The following is a 17,480-nucleotide window of genomic DNA, read 5'->3' on the forward strand; positions in this document are numbered from 1 at the left end:
AAAAATACTTCTGTGTGGTCATTCTTGCTAAGAGAGTCAAACCCACAAAATTTTCCATTTTGCACCGTTTCTTTCTTTCTTGGCTAGAAGATGCCTTTATGAACTGGATTTATAAACTATTAGGCTGAGGGGATAAAATGTTTTCTAGAGAGGTTCATTCAGCAGTATATTACAGCTTCAAGGAGTGCCTCCTAACTATGTTTGTTTTTAAAAAGAAAAAACCTAGCTAGTTAATTGAAGCAGAGCCAAATTCACTGCACGTATTACTTTGGGGAAATCAATAGTATTACTCCAGGGATTAGTTTGGCCCTTTAGTTTTTGGAATATGTCTGATTGTGGTCTCTTGAAATAAGGTTGTTTACAGGTAGAAGTTACATGATTCCCAACTTTTTGTCTGGAAAAAATATGAAGAGAATAGACAATATTTTTACTGAGCCATTTGAGAACACATTTCTGGCTGTGCATTCAGGACTAAATAAGGAGCAAGTTCTATACTAAAAATAGAAACTGAGGCTGGTCCAGCTGCGGCATGAGTTGTAACCCTTGTAGATTTAAGGGGGAAGGATGGTTGGTGCATGTGAGGACGTCGTAATATGGAGACTCAAAATCACCTTTGTCTTGTTCCTAGAAGGCCATCATATCCTACCTGTCTTACACTTTGCTGCCTGTCTAATTATTACAGCAGTTTGTTTGATCTACTACTTCTCAGATAGGAAAATACTTCTTAAGATTTTAGGGGAAATTATGGCTTGTTTTATGTAGGTTTGCTTGTGTGGAGGACATGGGGAAAAGGGCAGTGAGAGACTTGGTACCTTTACAAGCACTGGGCAGAATACGTGCCTAGCACTCCCTTGAGCATTATGCTAGCATGCCTGCCAATACTCCAGGTATCCAAGAGGGCATGGTCAGCCAACTTGGGGGTTTGGCCAGGTCTTTAACTTTAACCCTCTTCACAAATGCTGCTGTTGGCAGCAGGTACAAAGGAATTGGTGATGCTGCTCCTTTTGGGAACAGCCATAAGGAGCACTGCAGAAAGCATTGCTTGCCCACTGATCTCCTAGCCGTCCTACCCTGTGTCAGCAGCATGATTCTCAAATTACCTTGCCGTGTATTCCCCGATATTTATCGAATGGTTACTGTATGCTGGTTCTGTTTGGGAAACGTAACCATTAAATGTTTGGGTTATAATCAGGTCCCTGTGGACTCTAGTGCAGAGCAAGTTTGATCTAAATTCTGCTGCATTGCAGACTGAAAATGCTGCATTAGCTTCAGATAATTCATTAAAATCTACATGTAAAAATGTAAGTGTGAAAATGAATTCAATCAGAAGTGTGTCCTCACCACTATTTTAATTTGATATTAAATTAAATTTTATGCTGTTCCTACATTTTTAATTTTCAGTGAGCTTCAGAATTTTATATTGAAAATAATATGTAACATGTATGTATTTTGACATGTTGATTACAGAATTTGTCAATGGGAAGCTGAAATTTTGGTAATGGAGTAGGAGACAGTTGGATAGGAGTGCCATTTGGGGAGGGCGGGAGGGGAGCACCTGCCCCCCTTTCAGAGTTTCGTAGCACATTTGGGTGAAGTTTGCAGCAGGAGGAAAAATGCTGTACCTTCCCCCCACCTCCCCGCTGCCCTTTGCAGCTGCGCTGCTCCTGCCCCCTGCCATGGAGCCTCCAGTGGCTTCGCTGCTTGGGACCAGGAGCCTGCCTCCTGATCTGCTGTGCACATCCATGCGGAAGCTGAAGTTGGGGTGTCCCTCTACCTCTTCCCGTGTCCTCAGTCTCCACTAAGTGGGGTGGGAGGGACAGAGAGCCTGCCGGTGCTGCTGCCTTTGGCTCAGGAGTGGGTGCTACTGCTGTACTAAGCAAGCATTCAGGCTTCTGAGTGTTTGGCTTAAAGAGGCAGCATGCTGACACTCAGGCACACACACATTCTTCCACACACACTCCCCCAACACATTCTCTCTCTCTCTCACACACACACAGTCTCCCTCCCACGCTTCCCCCAACACGCACACACACACACTTGTGTTATTATTACTGTTGTTGTTACTTCTTGGTACTTCCAGTCAAAATGTGCAATGCACATCTATTTTCTGTAATTTTATTCTTCCAAAGTTTGTTGAGGCTTACAGTACTGTTATTTTAGTTACAGTAGTTATATTTAGTTTTTTGACTCATCTGTGCATTTCATTACTTTATTTCTCTTTTATGCTTAAATGTAATTCTTTGAGTACTGAGTTCTAAAATACCTAACCTGTCCTGGCTTGGGTAATTATCATCATTACTTTTATTACCGTATTGTGCTTCATCATTCATTATTTAAAAGTGGTACAATCAAATAATAGTATCCTTCTAGAATGTAAATTTAGCCAGTACTCACCCTAGCAGTGCCAGTTTAAAAAAAAATTTAGCTAAACACATAACTTTAGACACTGTGCAACTGCAGATCACTTATTTTCAAATTGTATTTTAGTTATATGTGTAAAATTAAAATTTGTATGAAAATAAATGTGGTTCCAAGTCTGATACTAATAGTAATGATGAGTCAAATGTTAGTGAGTTACATACATGATTGTGATCAGCAAACATAAACAAAATAATTAGAAAAATAATTCCTGTTCTTAGTAAAAGAGAAAAAAGCTTAATCGCATACTTTAAAATTAAATAAATGTATGTTTAGTGGAGTGAAAAACAATTGACTAAAATAGAGGCAGTAACACAGAGTGTGTCTGTTAGAGAAAGTAAGCAGATTTTAATTATTTGTATTTATCTCTACTAAAGATAGTATACAGCAAACAGGGAAAGATTAAGAATGAGCTCTCAAAACTGGATACTCTCATAAAAAAACAACCTTCCACACAAACTTCCTCGTGGCTGGATTTTACTAAAACTAGACAAGCCATTTACAACACACACTTTGCTTCTCTACAAAAGAAAAAGGACACTAAACTTTCTAAACTACTACATGCTACAAGGGGCCACAGCAATGGTTCCCTCAACCCACCCAGCAATATTGTTAACCTATCCAACTATACTCTCAGCCCAGCAGAAGCAGCTGTCCTATCTCGGGGCCTCTCCTTCTGCCCCTCCACCCCCACGAACATGATACAGTTCTGTGGTGACCTAGAATCCTATTTTCGACGTCTCCGACTCAAGGAATATTTCCAAAATACCTCTGAACAACATACTAATCCACAGAGGCCTCCCGACCAACATTACAAAAAGAAGGATTCTAGGTGGACTCCTCCTGAAGGTCGAAACAGCAGACTGGACTTCTACATAGAGTGCTTCTGCCGACGTGCACGGGCTGAAATTGTGGAAAAGCAGCATCACTTGCCCCATAACCTCAGCCGTGTGGAACACAATGCCATCCACAGCCTCAGAAACAACTCTGACATCATAATTAAAAAGGCTGACAAAGGAGGTGCTGTTGTCATCATGAATAGGTCGGAATATGAACAAGAGGCTGCTCGGCAGCTCTCCAACACCACTTTCTACAAGCCATTACCCTATGATCCCACTGAGAGTTACCAAAAGCAACTACAGCATTTGCTCAAGAAACTTCCTGAAAAAGCACAAGATCAAATCCGCACAGATACACCCCTGGAACCCCGACCTGGGATATTCTATCTACTACCCAAGATCCATAAACCTGGAAATCCTGGGCGCCCCATCATCTCAGGCATTGGCACCCTGACGGCAGGATTGTCTGGCTATGTAGACTCCCTCCTCAGGCCCTACGCTACCAGCACTCCCAGCTACCTTCGAGACACCACTGACTTCCTGAGGAAACTACAATCCATCGGTGATCTTCCTGATAACACCATCCTGGCCACAATTGATGTAGAAGCCCTCTACACCAACATTCCACACAAAGATGGACTACAAGCCGTCAAGAACACTATCCCCGATAATGTCACGGCTAACCTGGTGGCTGAACTTTGTGACTTTGTCCTTACCCATAACTATTTTACATTTGGGGACAATGTATACCTTCAGATCAGCGGCACTGCTATGGGTACCCGCATGGCCCTACAGTATGCCAACATTTTTATGGCTGATTTAGAACAACGCTTCCTCAGCTCTCGTCCCCTAACGCCCCTACTCTACTTGCGCTATATTGATGACATCTTCATCATCTGGACCCATGGAAAAGAAGCCCTTGAGGAATTCCACCATGATTTCAACAATTTCCATCCCACCATCAACCTCAGCCTGGTCCAGTCCACACAAGAGATCCACTTCCTGGACACTACAGTGCTAATAAACAATGGTCACATAAACACCACCCTATACCGGAAACCTACTGACCGTTATTCCTACCTACATGCCTCCAGCTTTCACCCTGACCACACCACACGATCCATCGTCTACAGCCAAGCTCTGCGATACAACCGTATTTGCTCCAATCCCTCAGACAGAGACAAACACCTACAAGATCTCTATCAAGCATTCTTACAACTACAATACCCACCTGCGGAAGTGAAGAAACAGATTGATAGGGCCAGAAGAGTTCCCAGAAGTCACCTACTACAGGACAGGCCTAACAAAGAAAATAACAGAACGCCACTAGCCGTCACCTTCAGCCCCCAACTAAAACCCCTCCAACGCATTATCAAGGATCTACAACCTATCCTGAAGGACGACCCATCACTCTCACAAATCTTGGGAGACAGGCCAGTCCTTGCCTACAGACAACCCCCCAACCTGAAGCGAATACTCACCAACAACCACATACCACACAACAGAACCACTAACCCAGGAACCTATCCTTGCAACAAAGCCCGTTGCCAACTGTGCCCACATATCTATTCAGGGGACACCATCACAGGGCCTAATAACATCAGCCACACTATCAGAAGCTCGTTCACCTGCACATCCACCAATGTGATATATGCCATCATGTGCCAGCAATGCCCCTCTGCCATGTACATTGGTCAAACTGGACAGTCTCTACGTAAAAGAATAAATGGACACAAATCAGATGTCAAGAATTATAACATTCATAAACCAGTCGGAGAACACTTCAATCTCTCTGGTCACGCAATCACAGACATGAAGGTCGCTATCTTACAACAAAAAAACTTCAAATCCAGAGTCCAGCGAGAAACTGCTGAATTGGAATTCATTTGCAAATTGGATACTATTAATTTAGGCTTGAATAGAGACTGGGAGTGGCTAAGTCATTATGCAAGGTAGCCTATTTCCCCTTGTTTTTTCCTCCCCCTCCCCAGACGTTCTGGTTAAACTTGGATTTATGCTGGAAGTGGCCCACCTTGATTGTCATGCACAGTGTGGGGAGAGTGGTCAGTTTGGATGAGCTATTGCCAGCAGGAGAGTGAGTTTGTGTGTGTGTGTTGGGGGGGGTGTGAGAAAACCTGGATTTGTGCTGGAAATGGCCCACCTTGATTATCATGCACATTGTAGGGGGAGTGGTCACTTCGGATGAGCTATTACCAGCAGGAGAGTGAGTCTGTGTGAGTATGGGGGTGGGGGAGTGAGAAAACCTGGATTTGTGCTGGAAATGGCCCACTTTGATTTTCATGCAGGTTGTAAGGAGAGTGGTCACCTTGGATAGGCTATTACCAGCAGGAGAGTGAGTTTGTGTGTGTGGTTTTTGGAGGGGGGTGAGGGGGTGAGAGAACCTGGATTTCTGCAGGAAATGGCCCACCTTGATTATCATACGCATTGTGAAGACAGTGGTCACTTTGGATGGGCTATTACCAGCAAGAGAGTGAGTTTGTTTGTGGGGGGGCGGAGGGTGAGAAAACCTGGATTTGTGCTGGAAATGGCCCAACTTGATGATCACTTTAGATAAGCTATTACCAGCAGGAGAGTGGGGTGGGAGGAGGTATTGTTTCATGGTGTCTGTGTATATAATGTCTTCTGCGATTTCCACAGTATGCATCCGATGAAGTGAGCTGTAGCTCACGAAAGCTCATGCTCAAATAAATTGGTTAGTCTCTAAGGTGCCACAAGTCCTCCTTTTCTTTTTATCAAACCTGTGTTTCTGATATCTGTGTTAAAGCCCCAGAACTGATATCTCCAGGTTTAGGATTGGGAATATCTTGCTATATTAATCTCCTGATTGTTCTAAATATAATATAAACATAAAATATGGCTTTAATTGGTGTTTGTATATTTTTTTTCTTTCTTTATATAGGAATTAGGTACAGTGCTCCTGTCAGCTAATTTCTAAGTTATTAGCTGTAAAAAAACTAGAGTTTTCAGGTGCCTTCATAACCCCTGGAATCACAAAGTCCCCCCTCCCCAAAAATCTGAAATGGTGCCCCTGCAGTTGGACCTTTTGACATCTGGGAAAGTGTGAAAAGACGGTTTGAATTTGTGAGTAAACATGTTATTCATCATTGCTCCAGTCATGAAATAGTTAATATTGTTGATAGTGAAATAAATATCATTATGCTTTGCACACACAACTTGCACTGGTTTAACCAAAATCATTTAAGTTATTGGCTTCAACTAAATTGAGATAAGTGTGTTTTCTTGGGAGTTTGTACTAATTTCACTACGGGCTTCTGTACACACACTTTTTGTATCACTGTCTTGGTTTGAAACCAGCATAGTTAAAACCCAAACTACCAAAATTGTTAAATCAGTATAAAAACTATGTGTAGACCACACATAAATACATTTTAAAATGGACTTTGGTGAAATGTAAGTTGTGTGTATACACAACAGCTTAATTTTCAAAGTTAATACCCTATTAAAATGAGTGGAGCAGTTCACATCTTTCAACGCTATTATTCCAGGCTGTCTGCTGGTTTAGACAGACATCACAACATCAATTTATGATTAGTTCATGATTGGAAGGTTTTCTTTGCCATGACAAGGGCTAGACATTATATTTTTTAAATGAAAGCTTGGGCCTTGTCTTTGTTAAAAGTTGCATCGTCGAAGGATCTTTTTCTAAATTGATTTAGTTAAAGAGCACAAACCCTGTTGCAGGCACACAAAAAATTATTTAAACCTGGCTTAGATCACTTTAGTTTAACAATTTAAAAACACTATTAGTTAAGCCAAGGCAATTTTTAGTATAGACAAAGCCTTAGATTTTGGAGCACAATTCTGCAGCAAATTCCACTTTCTCAGAACTGCAGAGTACATAGGCCATGCTCATAGTCATCATTTCAGCAGTTTCACTCATTTCCTAAACTTGTACATGAGGATTATGAAACATGACAAGCAAGAGCCAGCTGACAACTATATTTATTACTTTTTTCCTTTTTAGAACCTAATCACAATATCTTCCCTTATCCCTGTGAACCATATGATAGTCATGGACAGCAGCCAAAAGTCTGCCTTCATCAAATGGTTTATTATTTCAAAGAACAATGTGGCATTAAGGCAACTCATCTTCTATTATTCAAAACATATTCAAAATGCTACATATTCAAAATGCAGGTAAGTACAATGTACGATACACTATTGAGTGATAAGGGTTATGCTATTACAGAAATGATAGGAGATAACACTGACATTAATATCGGGATAAATAAGTCACTGGTTCCAACTGAATGCCTATTTTTACTGTTAATTTTTAAGTTAATAAAACATAGGCCTTAATTCTACAAATGCAAACAGTCTCAGGGGAACTAATGGGAGTAAATGGTTGATGATATGTGTCAGTAGGGCTTTCAGGATCTGGCCAAACTTAATGACGCAAGAGATTGGGGGGCTGCGGTTAAAAAAAAGTATATAGGAAAAACACCCTTTTGTGTGTGAATTAGCTCCAGTGCAAAAATGGTTTCCTAGTAATGAGTTACTTCTTATTATTTGTATTCTGATAGTACACAATCTGCTAGGCACGTTCTAAGCACACAGGAAAGTACATTTGCTCTCCTGAACCGATAGTAATCTAAAAAGCAAACAACATATGAATGGCAGGGAAGAGGGAGTCAATCAGAACATGTACAGGTGTATACTTTTAAAAAAAAATGTGAACTAGGGGGTCACACTCTTTATAGCTTCTATAGGCGGAGCTTATTGCACACAACAAGGGCTACAAACATTCCTCCATCTCCCTACCCCAAGCTCTTTGTTTGCCACCCTCCCATCCACCCCTATTTCAAGGATTCCTTGAAACTTATCCCACCTCCCCCCCGTCATGCTTCGTGCTCTGTGCGTCCCTCATCTCCCCACAGTCAAAGCTCTGTGTGCCCCCATCCTCCTCTCTTCCACATGCCAGGGTTCCCCAATCTCCTCTTCTGCCCGGGGTTCTGTGTGCCCCTGATTCCTACCTTCCCCTGTGTGCCAGAGCCTTTGTGTTCCCTCCAGGCTCCTCCCATGTCAGGGGCTCCATGTGTGCCCCTAAGTCCTCCATTCCCCAGCCCCGTGTCAGGGGCTCTGTGTCCGCCCCCACCCCCGGCCATTATTTTTCTTTCTGTCGGGGATATACCTTGAATGAGTTATCAAAATGTTAATCTCTATTGTGAGAATAGGCCAAGATGAGAAGGGGTATTGTTATGCTGGAAGCCATTAATAGATGCCATCAACCAGTTGTTTTATGTATAGACAAGTGAAGAGGTGCATGAAGCTCTGGCTGTGCCAGTCAGGTGGCAGGTGGTCCCTATGTCCCCCATTTGTCCCCTTTTGATTTTCTGATTTTCCCCAAAATCAAAAGGGTTCAGGCCATTGATGCCTGGAACATTCCCTGAAATTTAGGAATTTATCAGATGTGGTGTTCAAAAGTTATTGTGTTACATACACTGAGACAGATAAATGCCATCAAGCTGAGCACAAGGTCTTCACAAGTTTAGCCAATAAAGAAATATGCTTCAGTTATCTCCCACTGCCTATCACTCTGAGATATGGCTAAAGATTTGTGCTGATATTCAGACTTCATTCACTGCATTGGACAGAAAACAAACATGTCTCCCTGAAGATATAATAGCAAGAGCCAAGCTTAAATTGTCAGCCTTAATTTAGTTGTTATTACTCTTATATATTTAAATAATCTTGTAAAGAGACACAACTTGGTTAAGCCAAAGTCAAAGGAGTGACTTTTAGTTTCCAAATATTGAGGGTGGGGGGAATCTACCACTGAATTTCTTGGAAGTTAAGGGTGCGGGAAGTTAGCAATAACTGAAGCATTTCATAAATATTAATAGGTTTCAGAGTAGCAGCCGTGTTAGTCTGTATTTGCAAAAAGAAAAGGAGTACTTGTGGCACCTTAGAGACTAACAAATTTATTTGAGCATAAGCTTTCGTAAGCTACAGCTCACTTCATCGGATGCATTCAGTGGCAAATACAGTGGGGAGATTTATGTACACAGAGAACATGAACCAATGGGTGTTATCATACACACTGTAAGGAGAGTGATCACTTAAGGTGAGCTAATACCAGCAGGAGAGCGGGGGTGGGGTGGGGGGTGGGAAGGGAGGGAAGAAAACCTTTTGTAGTGATAATCAAGATGGGCCATTTCCAGCAGTTGACAAGAACGTCTGAGGAACAGTGGGGCGGGGGGGGGGGGAAATAAACATGGGGAAACAGTTTTACTTTGAATTCCATAATCAAAACCCTTTTTTACTGATGGAGAAAGTGAGGCACAGAAAGGGTAACTGATTTTCACAGGGTCACAGAGGAAGTCTGTTGTGGGGCCTCTTGTCTCCCATTCTTGTGTTTTAACCACAAGACTATCTTTCTTCCCATTTTTACACTAAAATACCTTCAAGACAGAGTGAATTCCCCTTGCTGCTCTGAAACATCAGGTAACTGACAAACAAGTAAGTGGAAACAGGTGGCCTCCACACTGTCAAATAACCGCATACAACAAAAAGATTTATTTTCTTGGGGGAATTCAGTGGCGTAGAGGATTGGTAATGGGGTGTGGAATAGATCTTGTCACTATCCAGCCCAGATTGGTGGTGACTAAAACTTATTATCTTCTGGTGGCTGTTTGGTGGCCTCTGTAAAATGAATTGGTGGTCTCAGTCCAGTTTCCAATGGACAAGTATCCACACCACAAAATCTACCAACATAGTGAGCCATCTCAGCAGAGACCAAAGTCTGATTGGTGATGGAGACCAAACTATTCTCTCATTGCTAGAAGTGATCCCTCTAAGGGTTCTGCAGTGCAGGCTTACCACATGTTTTATATATGTTTTAACCCAGACACTGGTCCATCCATCCACACACAAAACCTCAGATATGTGCTTATATGCCTCTAGAATAAGTGCTCGCATGCATGACTGGGGGTGTGGGTTAAAGCAGGTTTTGCTTTAAGGTGTATTCCTACCCACCCACTTTGCAGTAAGGATGCAGCTAAATCATGTGTTGCTAAGCTTGTGTTTAGATAGTCTTCCAATAGCTTCCCACAGTTCCTGGATCCTGTGTGTTCCAGCCCTTCTACCAACTTACTTCCCACTCACATTTTATGCACTGGAAGCCTTGTATGTGCCTGTTTATATATAACAGCATTTACCCCTTGATTCTATGTGTAAGGGGACTATTGTCCCCTTACTAAAACTCAGTGGGGGTGTTTTGGTTGGCTAGCTCCCACTACCAGAAGGAAGGGAAGCGTCAATGGGAAATCAGGACCCTGAGACTCATAGTTCCCAGGAACGATGGGGAGAAGCCAATGCTCTGGGTCAGCCTGATTGACGAGGCAGGCAGGCTAATCAGAGAGTCAGGAAGCTAGGGGGTCCTGTTCTCCGTGTGAGCTGGAATTGCTTGGGTCAGATAGAGTGGACCTAAGCTAAGGCGAAAGCAGGGGCCCAAGTTGAGCTGCGGAGCAAAGCTGTGCCGGATCCAGAGGAGCCAGAAAAGCAGCTCAGGAAGTAGGGAGCAGAGTCACAGAAGCAGCCCACAGAGCAGACCTGTCCTGGGAGGAGAGCTGCAGCAACCAGAGCCAGAGGGGCCAGAGAAGCAACCCAGGGAGCTGGAGGCAGAGCAGTGGCAGCAGCCGTGCTGAGGCAGAGTGGAGCTGGAGCTGAGGCAGAGTGGAGCTGGAGCTGGAGCAGTCTGGACCCGGTGCAGTGAGCAGCTGGGGAGAGAGCGAGGAGGACCCTGGCCAGTAGGCCCAGCACAGGGAGATGCCCCCAGCCAACAGGCTCTGCAGGCCAGACTTGGAGGGGGATCGTAACCCCGACGGGGTGAGGGCGACGCTGGGAAGAAGGGTCCTGCCACCTAGAGCCTGAGAGCACGTGGCCACCGCCAGAGCAAGAGTCCAACCTGCAGAATCCCTGCAGCACAGCCAGGGCCTGAGAAGGAGGCCTGCTACTTGTGAGGAACAGACTGAACTTCCCTTACATTCCAGAGATGCTGGTTCTGATGTCTCCGTGCCACAGAGCGTGGTGACGAGTTTTCCTTCAACATTTCCCATTTTTTCCTTATTTTTAAAAATTGATTGCTGTTTAATAAATTGTATTTGCTTTGAACTGTATGTATTGATCAGTGGGTCAGGGAAGCATCCAGTGCAGAGAGAGCACCCTGGAGTGGGGACACCCTAGCCCCTGCCCTAACTGACCACAACAAGGTTGGGGGTCGAGCCCCCCAGGAATCCAGGGCACAGCCTTGTTGGGATTGTGAGGATTCTGCCACACCTGAGAGTGGAAGGGGAGCCCTCTAGGTCAGGCAGGCCTCTGAGTAAAGGAAGTGTGAGCGAGGACTCAGATCCTTTCGCTAGCCCACTTCACCGGGGTAGCATATAAGCCAGGAAAGTTTCCCACAATAGCGGGACCATTCCCCCGCTTACATATGCAACCTTCTCTATTTCCTGCCCAGCTCAGCCCATCTGTGCAAAACAACATTTACAAGCTGCCTACCCAGTGTGCTGCTAGCTGACCAGAGGAGCTCACCAGGTGTCTCATGAACCTCTGGTTTGAGTATAGCAGGGAGTGTGATTTTTAGGAGAAGCAGCCAAAATCTGCACTTGTATGAGACCACCTTGAAGAGACTGGTGGAGGTGGGGATCAGTTGGACTGGTATTCAGTGCAGGGGGCACATCAAACATCTAAAGACACTGTGTCACAAGGCTAGGGATGGCAATGTCTGTCCTATATCTGTTCTGCTAATAAACAGAGGACTTCAGTCTCCCGGACTGTGAATGTGAAGCCTTTCACAAGCAATGAATCTACATCCAAACTGTAAAAAAGTAAAAGTTTTCATTTCAATTTTGAAGATTATTCCAGGGATGGTGTTGTGTTATAATAATAATACATGAAACTCAGCATTAGAATTTGGCATACCACCTTTAAATGAGCTAACTTGTGATATCAAGATTATGGCAGAATATGCTTTTTGTTCCAAGAAGGGTGATATTTTGTCATAGAGGACTTTTTACCGGAAAATTTACACAACAAGATATCTTACTAAGCTTAGATACAGTATTCAAACCACACTGGAGTCTGAGGTGTTGGAGATGCGCCAACATCTGGTGGAACCTATATTATTTCTTGGGATTCCCCAGTGCAGTCAGAGCTAAATCATTTCTTTGGTAATGTAAGAACTTCCAGCCATACAGAGGTTACAACATACAAAAACCAAAAGAAAAAGAGTAAGAAAGAAGAGGAGAAAGCAACGGATGAACAGAATTAATTTAGAACAATGTGGCATAAACTATTGCATTCTTTTGACTGTTGCCCTTAGACTCCAAAACTTAAATGTAGCACAAGGAAACATGATGGTTATCAGGAAAAGAATTTACAAAGATATCAACAAACTAATGTTTTAGACTCATGGGTTGCCAGGTGTTCTGTTTTCAACTGGAAAAATCTGTTAGAAAAGGGGACCTGGCAGTGTCCAGTCAGCACTGCTGACCAGACTCTAAAAGTCCGGTTACCAGAGTAACTGTGATCAGCCTCCTCACTGAGAGGGCAGGAAGACCAGCAGCTGCTCAGCTGCTGACGGAGAGCCTCAGCGGCAACTACAGCAGGCCTCTTGCAACCTGGGGAGGCAGCTCCCGCTGAGGAGGGGAGGTCAAACTCCAAGCATGCCACAGGAAAGAAGGAGGCAGCCTGCTACCTGTGGGGTGCGGATATCGGGAGAGGAGCTGTTTGGAGAGCAACCCTTGGCCCCACTCTGCTCGCCCGCCGTCAGCTACAGAGCGGGTCTGGGCTTTGCGCGCTGTGTGGGGCTGCTTCCCCTGAAGGGCTGGGCTGGGCTGCCTATCCAAGCTCCATGCACAGCACGATCACTGCCCAGGTAGGAGCTGCCCCCTAGGAACTCTGGCGCCCACTTCTTCCAGGTGGCAGAAATTGACAGGGTCCCACACTTTGCAGCCAGTCTGCCCCAGCCACTGCTGAGGTAGCCCTGGAGCTGGGGCCCCAAGAGGCCCTCACCATAGGGTGTGGAGGAACCAGAATCGGTAGGTCATTAAACCCCCAAGGAGACCCCAATATTTCCATGTAAGTTTTTTGGAGCCAGCCAGGGTGAGCAGGTCGCAGCTGTCAGGGGGGATGGCTACAAACAATGGGGCAAGTTCCCCAGATGGAAATGAGCAGGTCCCTGCCCCCAGTCCTGGGCATATTTGGGACCATCCCTTGCCTTGGTGTTGGGGACGGAGGAGCTGGGGGGAGGAGGGGAGGGTCAGGGAGTCCAGGGTTCTCTCCCTGTTCTGGGAGGGGAGGTTTTAGAGCAGGTGACCTGGGAGCCAGGTCACCTGGGTTCTATCCTCTGCTCTGGGAGAGGAGTGGGGGGCAAGTGGGTTAGAGCAGGGGAGCTGGGACTCTAGACTCCTGAGCTCTATTCTTGGCTCAGAGAAGAGAATGGTGGTTTGTGGTTAGAGTGGGGGTGGGGTGGGACTGGAAGTCAGGACTCCTGGGTTCTATTCCCAGCTCTTTCACAGACTTCTTGTGTGACTTGAGTGAGTGGCGTAAGGAGAGAGCCTACCCCTGCCAGGTAACTGGAGGGGTGGGGAAAGTACAAGTGGTCCCTGGGCTCGGTGCAGGGCAAGTGAGGGGGAGAGGAGCGAGCAGAGGGTGGGATCTTGGGGGAGGGATGGAGCAAGGGGTAGGCCTATGGGGAAGGGGCGGAGTAGGGGTGTCCTGTTTTCAGAAATTGGAAAGTTGGCAACTCTCATATGAAATAGTTCAGTTCTATTACTGCATACAACAATAAAAAAAACACGAACAAGGTTCCTCTTAAGTTTGCACTCACCCAAATCTTCACTCTCATCTCCTGTACTGCCTCAGTTTCGCTACCTACCACCCATGTCTATCTCCTAATATATCATTTGCTCACTCCTATTTTCGTGCCTTCTTTCATTCCACTTCTTTATGTTTAGAGGAGCCTTCCAGTTGGTGTGCACTAAGCTCCCTTTTTCTCTTCCTTCAAAATCTTCTGAAAATCTATATAGTCCATGAAGCATTCCATCTAGTATACCCATACACCATTCTGAGTTTATATGGTGCCATATTGCATTGAATTGTACCAGCTCACACCATCACCTGTATGTTATGTGGGTAAGACCCTCTTACATTTCTCATCAGCAGGTTAAATTTTGCATCTCATTGAAGCTGAAGGTAGGCACCTCAAAAACTACAAATGGTGCAATGCGTACCAACCCATTTACTAGACAACAAAGGCTGGCATGAGCACATCACATCAGCACACCACGAACTCCATTGGAACCACTGTTCCCTCTAAGCTGTGCACGTGTGCGTGCGCACACAGATCCTAAACCCCGTGCACACAGCGAAACACTGCGTGCGCAAAAATTTGCACAGAAGCACAACAATTTGCACAGAAGAAATTTTTTGCACACACGACCTGTCAAAAATTTGCACGGAAGAAATATTTTGTGCACATGGCCTGTCAAAAATTAGAGGGAACATTGATTGGAACCCTGTTTATATCCAGATTACAGTCAAACAAAACACGCAAAAACACCTGACTGCACCCTGCATAGTTACACCATGACTCTCTTTGCTGCCAGTTCATCCATTGGAATCTCTTCTGGGTACAATCTCTTGTTGTTACCCCTTGCATGCAGTGGCAAGTTGTAAACCTATTCACAGATTCTCTCCTAAGAATGAGTTTATGCTATGGAAAGGTTGGAGAACAACAAAGATAGAGAATAAATTACAATAATCCTTTCAGGAAGACCCATAGGTGTGTCAAAAAACTAGGTACCAAATTCAGACCTCATATCACAATAGGTCAAACTTTACCATTAGATATACTCTTTAATTTCAATGGGAGAGCAGCATGTTCGTACAAGCACAGAATTAATTTGTATTTAATTTTAAAATGATCAAATCCAAATGTTATTCTTCCCTTGCCAGTTCTGCGTAGGGATAAAGTGCCATCTTGTATATTGATTTTCTTGGAGTGATTCCCAGAAGAGTTGTGCTCTGCTCTTTTCTGCCCATATATCACTATCTTTATTTATAAAATGTATACTCTATTGTTTCAATCCCTGGAGATAGTCCTGTTCAGGAAATATCTAGACAATATTTAGTATATGTGAAAGTGTGACAGTGCCAAAAAGAATCTACTATGGGATACTCTAAAGTGACCAAATTCCAGGTTTCAGAATCAACAACAGGCAGGTTAGTTTCCATGTTTTACTTTTGGCTATAGAGCTTCCTCACTTACTACTTTATGAAGAGACATTGTCAAGATTACTAGGCCCAGAACAACAACACTTAACACTCATATAGTGCTTTTTGTCTACTGAATATTTAAATATGAATAAAGTAAACCTCATAATGCACCTTTGAAGTAGTATTATTGCTAAGAAAGAGTACAAAAGAATAGCAAAAGCATATAGAATTAGTGGCCTAGTGGATGGGAGGAATTAGTAGATGAAAATATCTTTATTTTAGTAAGGCTTTTGACACAGTCCCACATGATATTCTCATAAACCAACTAGGGAAATGTGATCTAGATGAAATTATGGTAAGGTACATGCACAACTGGTTGAAAGACTGTACTCAAAGGGGAGTTATCAATGATTTGCTGTCATTCTGGAAAGACATATCTAGTGGGGTCCCATAGGGGTCAGCCCTGGGTCTGGTACTCTCCAGTATTTTCCTTAATGACTTGGATAATGGAGTGGAGAGTATGCTTATAAAACCAAGATGGGAGGAGTTGCAAGGACTTTGGACGACAGGATTAGAATTCAAAATGACTTTGACAAACTGGAAAATTGGTGTGAAATCAACAAGATGAAATTCAGTAAAGACAAGTGCAAAGTACTTACCTTAGGAAGGAAAAAATCAAACACACAACTACAAAATGTCTAAAAACTGGCCAGGTGATAGTATGGCTGAAAAGGATCCGGGGGGGGGGGGGGTATAGTGCTTCACAAATTGCATATGAGTCAACAATGAAACGTAGTTGTGAAAAACCCTAATATAACTCAGAAGTGCATGGTTAAAAATACTGGGGATGAAAAAAGAAAGCTGAGGGGAGACTTGATAACAGTTAAGAACTGTTCTAAAGAGGATGGTCCTACCTCCAGTGGACATGGGGAACAAGTAGTAATGGGCTTAATCTGCAGCAAGGGAGATCTGGGTGAGATATTAGGAAAAACTTTCTCACAATAAAGCATAGTTAACCTCTGGAATAGGCTTCCAAGGGTGGTTTTGGAATCCCTATCATGCAGGTTTTTAAGAAAAGGTTGAACAAACACCTGTTAGGGATGGTCCAGGTTTAGATGGTCTTGCCTCAGCACAAGCGGCTGGATTTGATGACTTCTTGAGGTACCTTCCAGTCCTACATTTCTGTGATTATGCTATGTTGTAATAGGGAGCAGCCTCAGTAATATCCTCATTTTACAACTGGGGAAATTGAGACTCAGTAAGATTTAGGCCCACATTTTCAAAAGGGTCCACTAATTGTGAGAGACCAATTTGAGAGAACTGTTTAAAGATGGGCATGTAAAGCTTGAGGCACCCAAAATGTGCAGAAAAAATAACTCGGCCAAGACCACAGAGTTGGAATCAACATCAGAGCTGGGATTAGAACTCAGTAATTCCTGGGTCAGATCACATCTTTCTCTCAAAATGTGACTCACTGGTCCTCACCTTTATATTTGTCTTGCTAAACTCATGAACAGTAATTTTATATGGCTGTTTTGGAAATAGGTTGGGCTGCAACGATGTAGCTACCAAAAATGCTTCCATGATTGTTTTAAAAAAGAAAAAACCCTCCTACGACCCAATCAGTAACAGCAGGCCCAACATCTCTAAGTAACCTGTGACACCAAACTAAAGAGTCTCTGCAAGGGGCAGGGGTAACATTTTGGAAAGGAATAAAATACAGTTTCAAAACTTCATAATTTAATAACAACTATGAAACAATATCTTCCATGAGATTGTCCTTTTGAAGTGGAAACAGTGACATTAAGGGGCCAAGTTTACATTGTAGATTATAGAATTAAAGTTTATGTCTTCTCTTAAGAGTCATTCTAACAACAGCATTGTGAAATTCCATAGTTATTGTGTCCCTATGATTTCATACAGTAACTCCTCATTTAAAGTCGTCCCGGTTAATGTTGTTTC

Source organism: Chelonia mydas, chromosome 3 (genome assembly GCF_015237465.2).
Source record: "Chelonia mydas isolate rCheMyd1 chromosome 3, rCheMyd1.pri.v2, whole genome shotgun sequence".
NCBI lineage: Eukaryota > Metazoa > Chordata > Testudines > Cheloniidae > Chelonia > Chelonia mydas.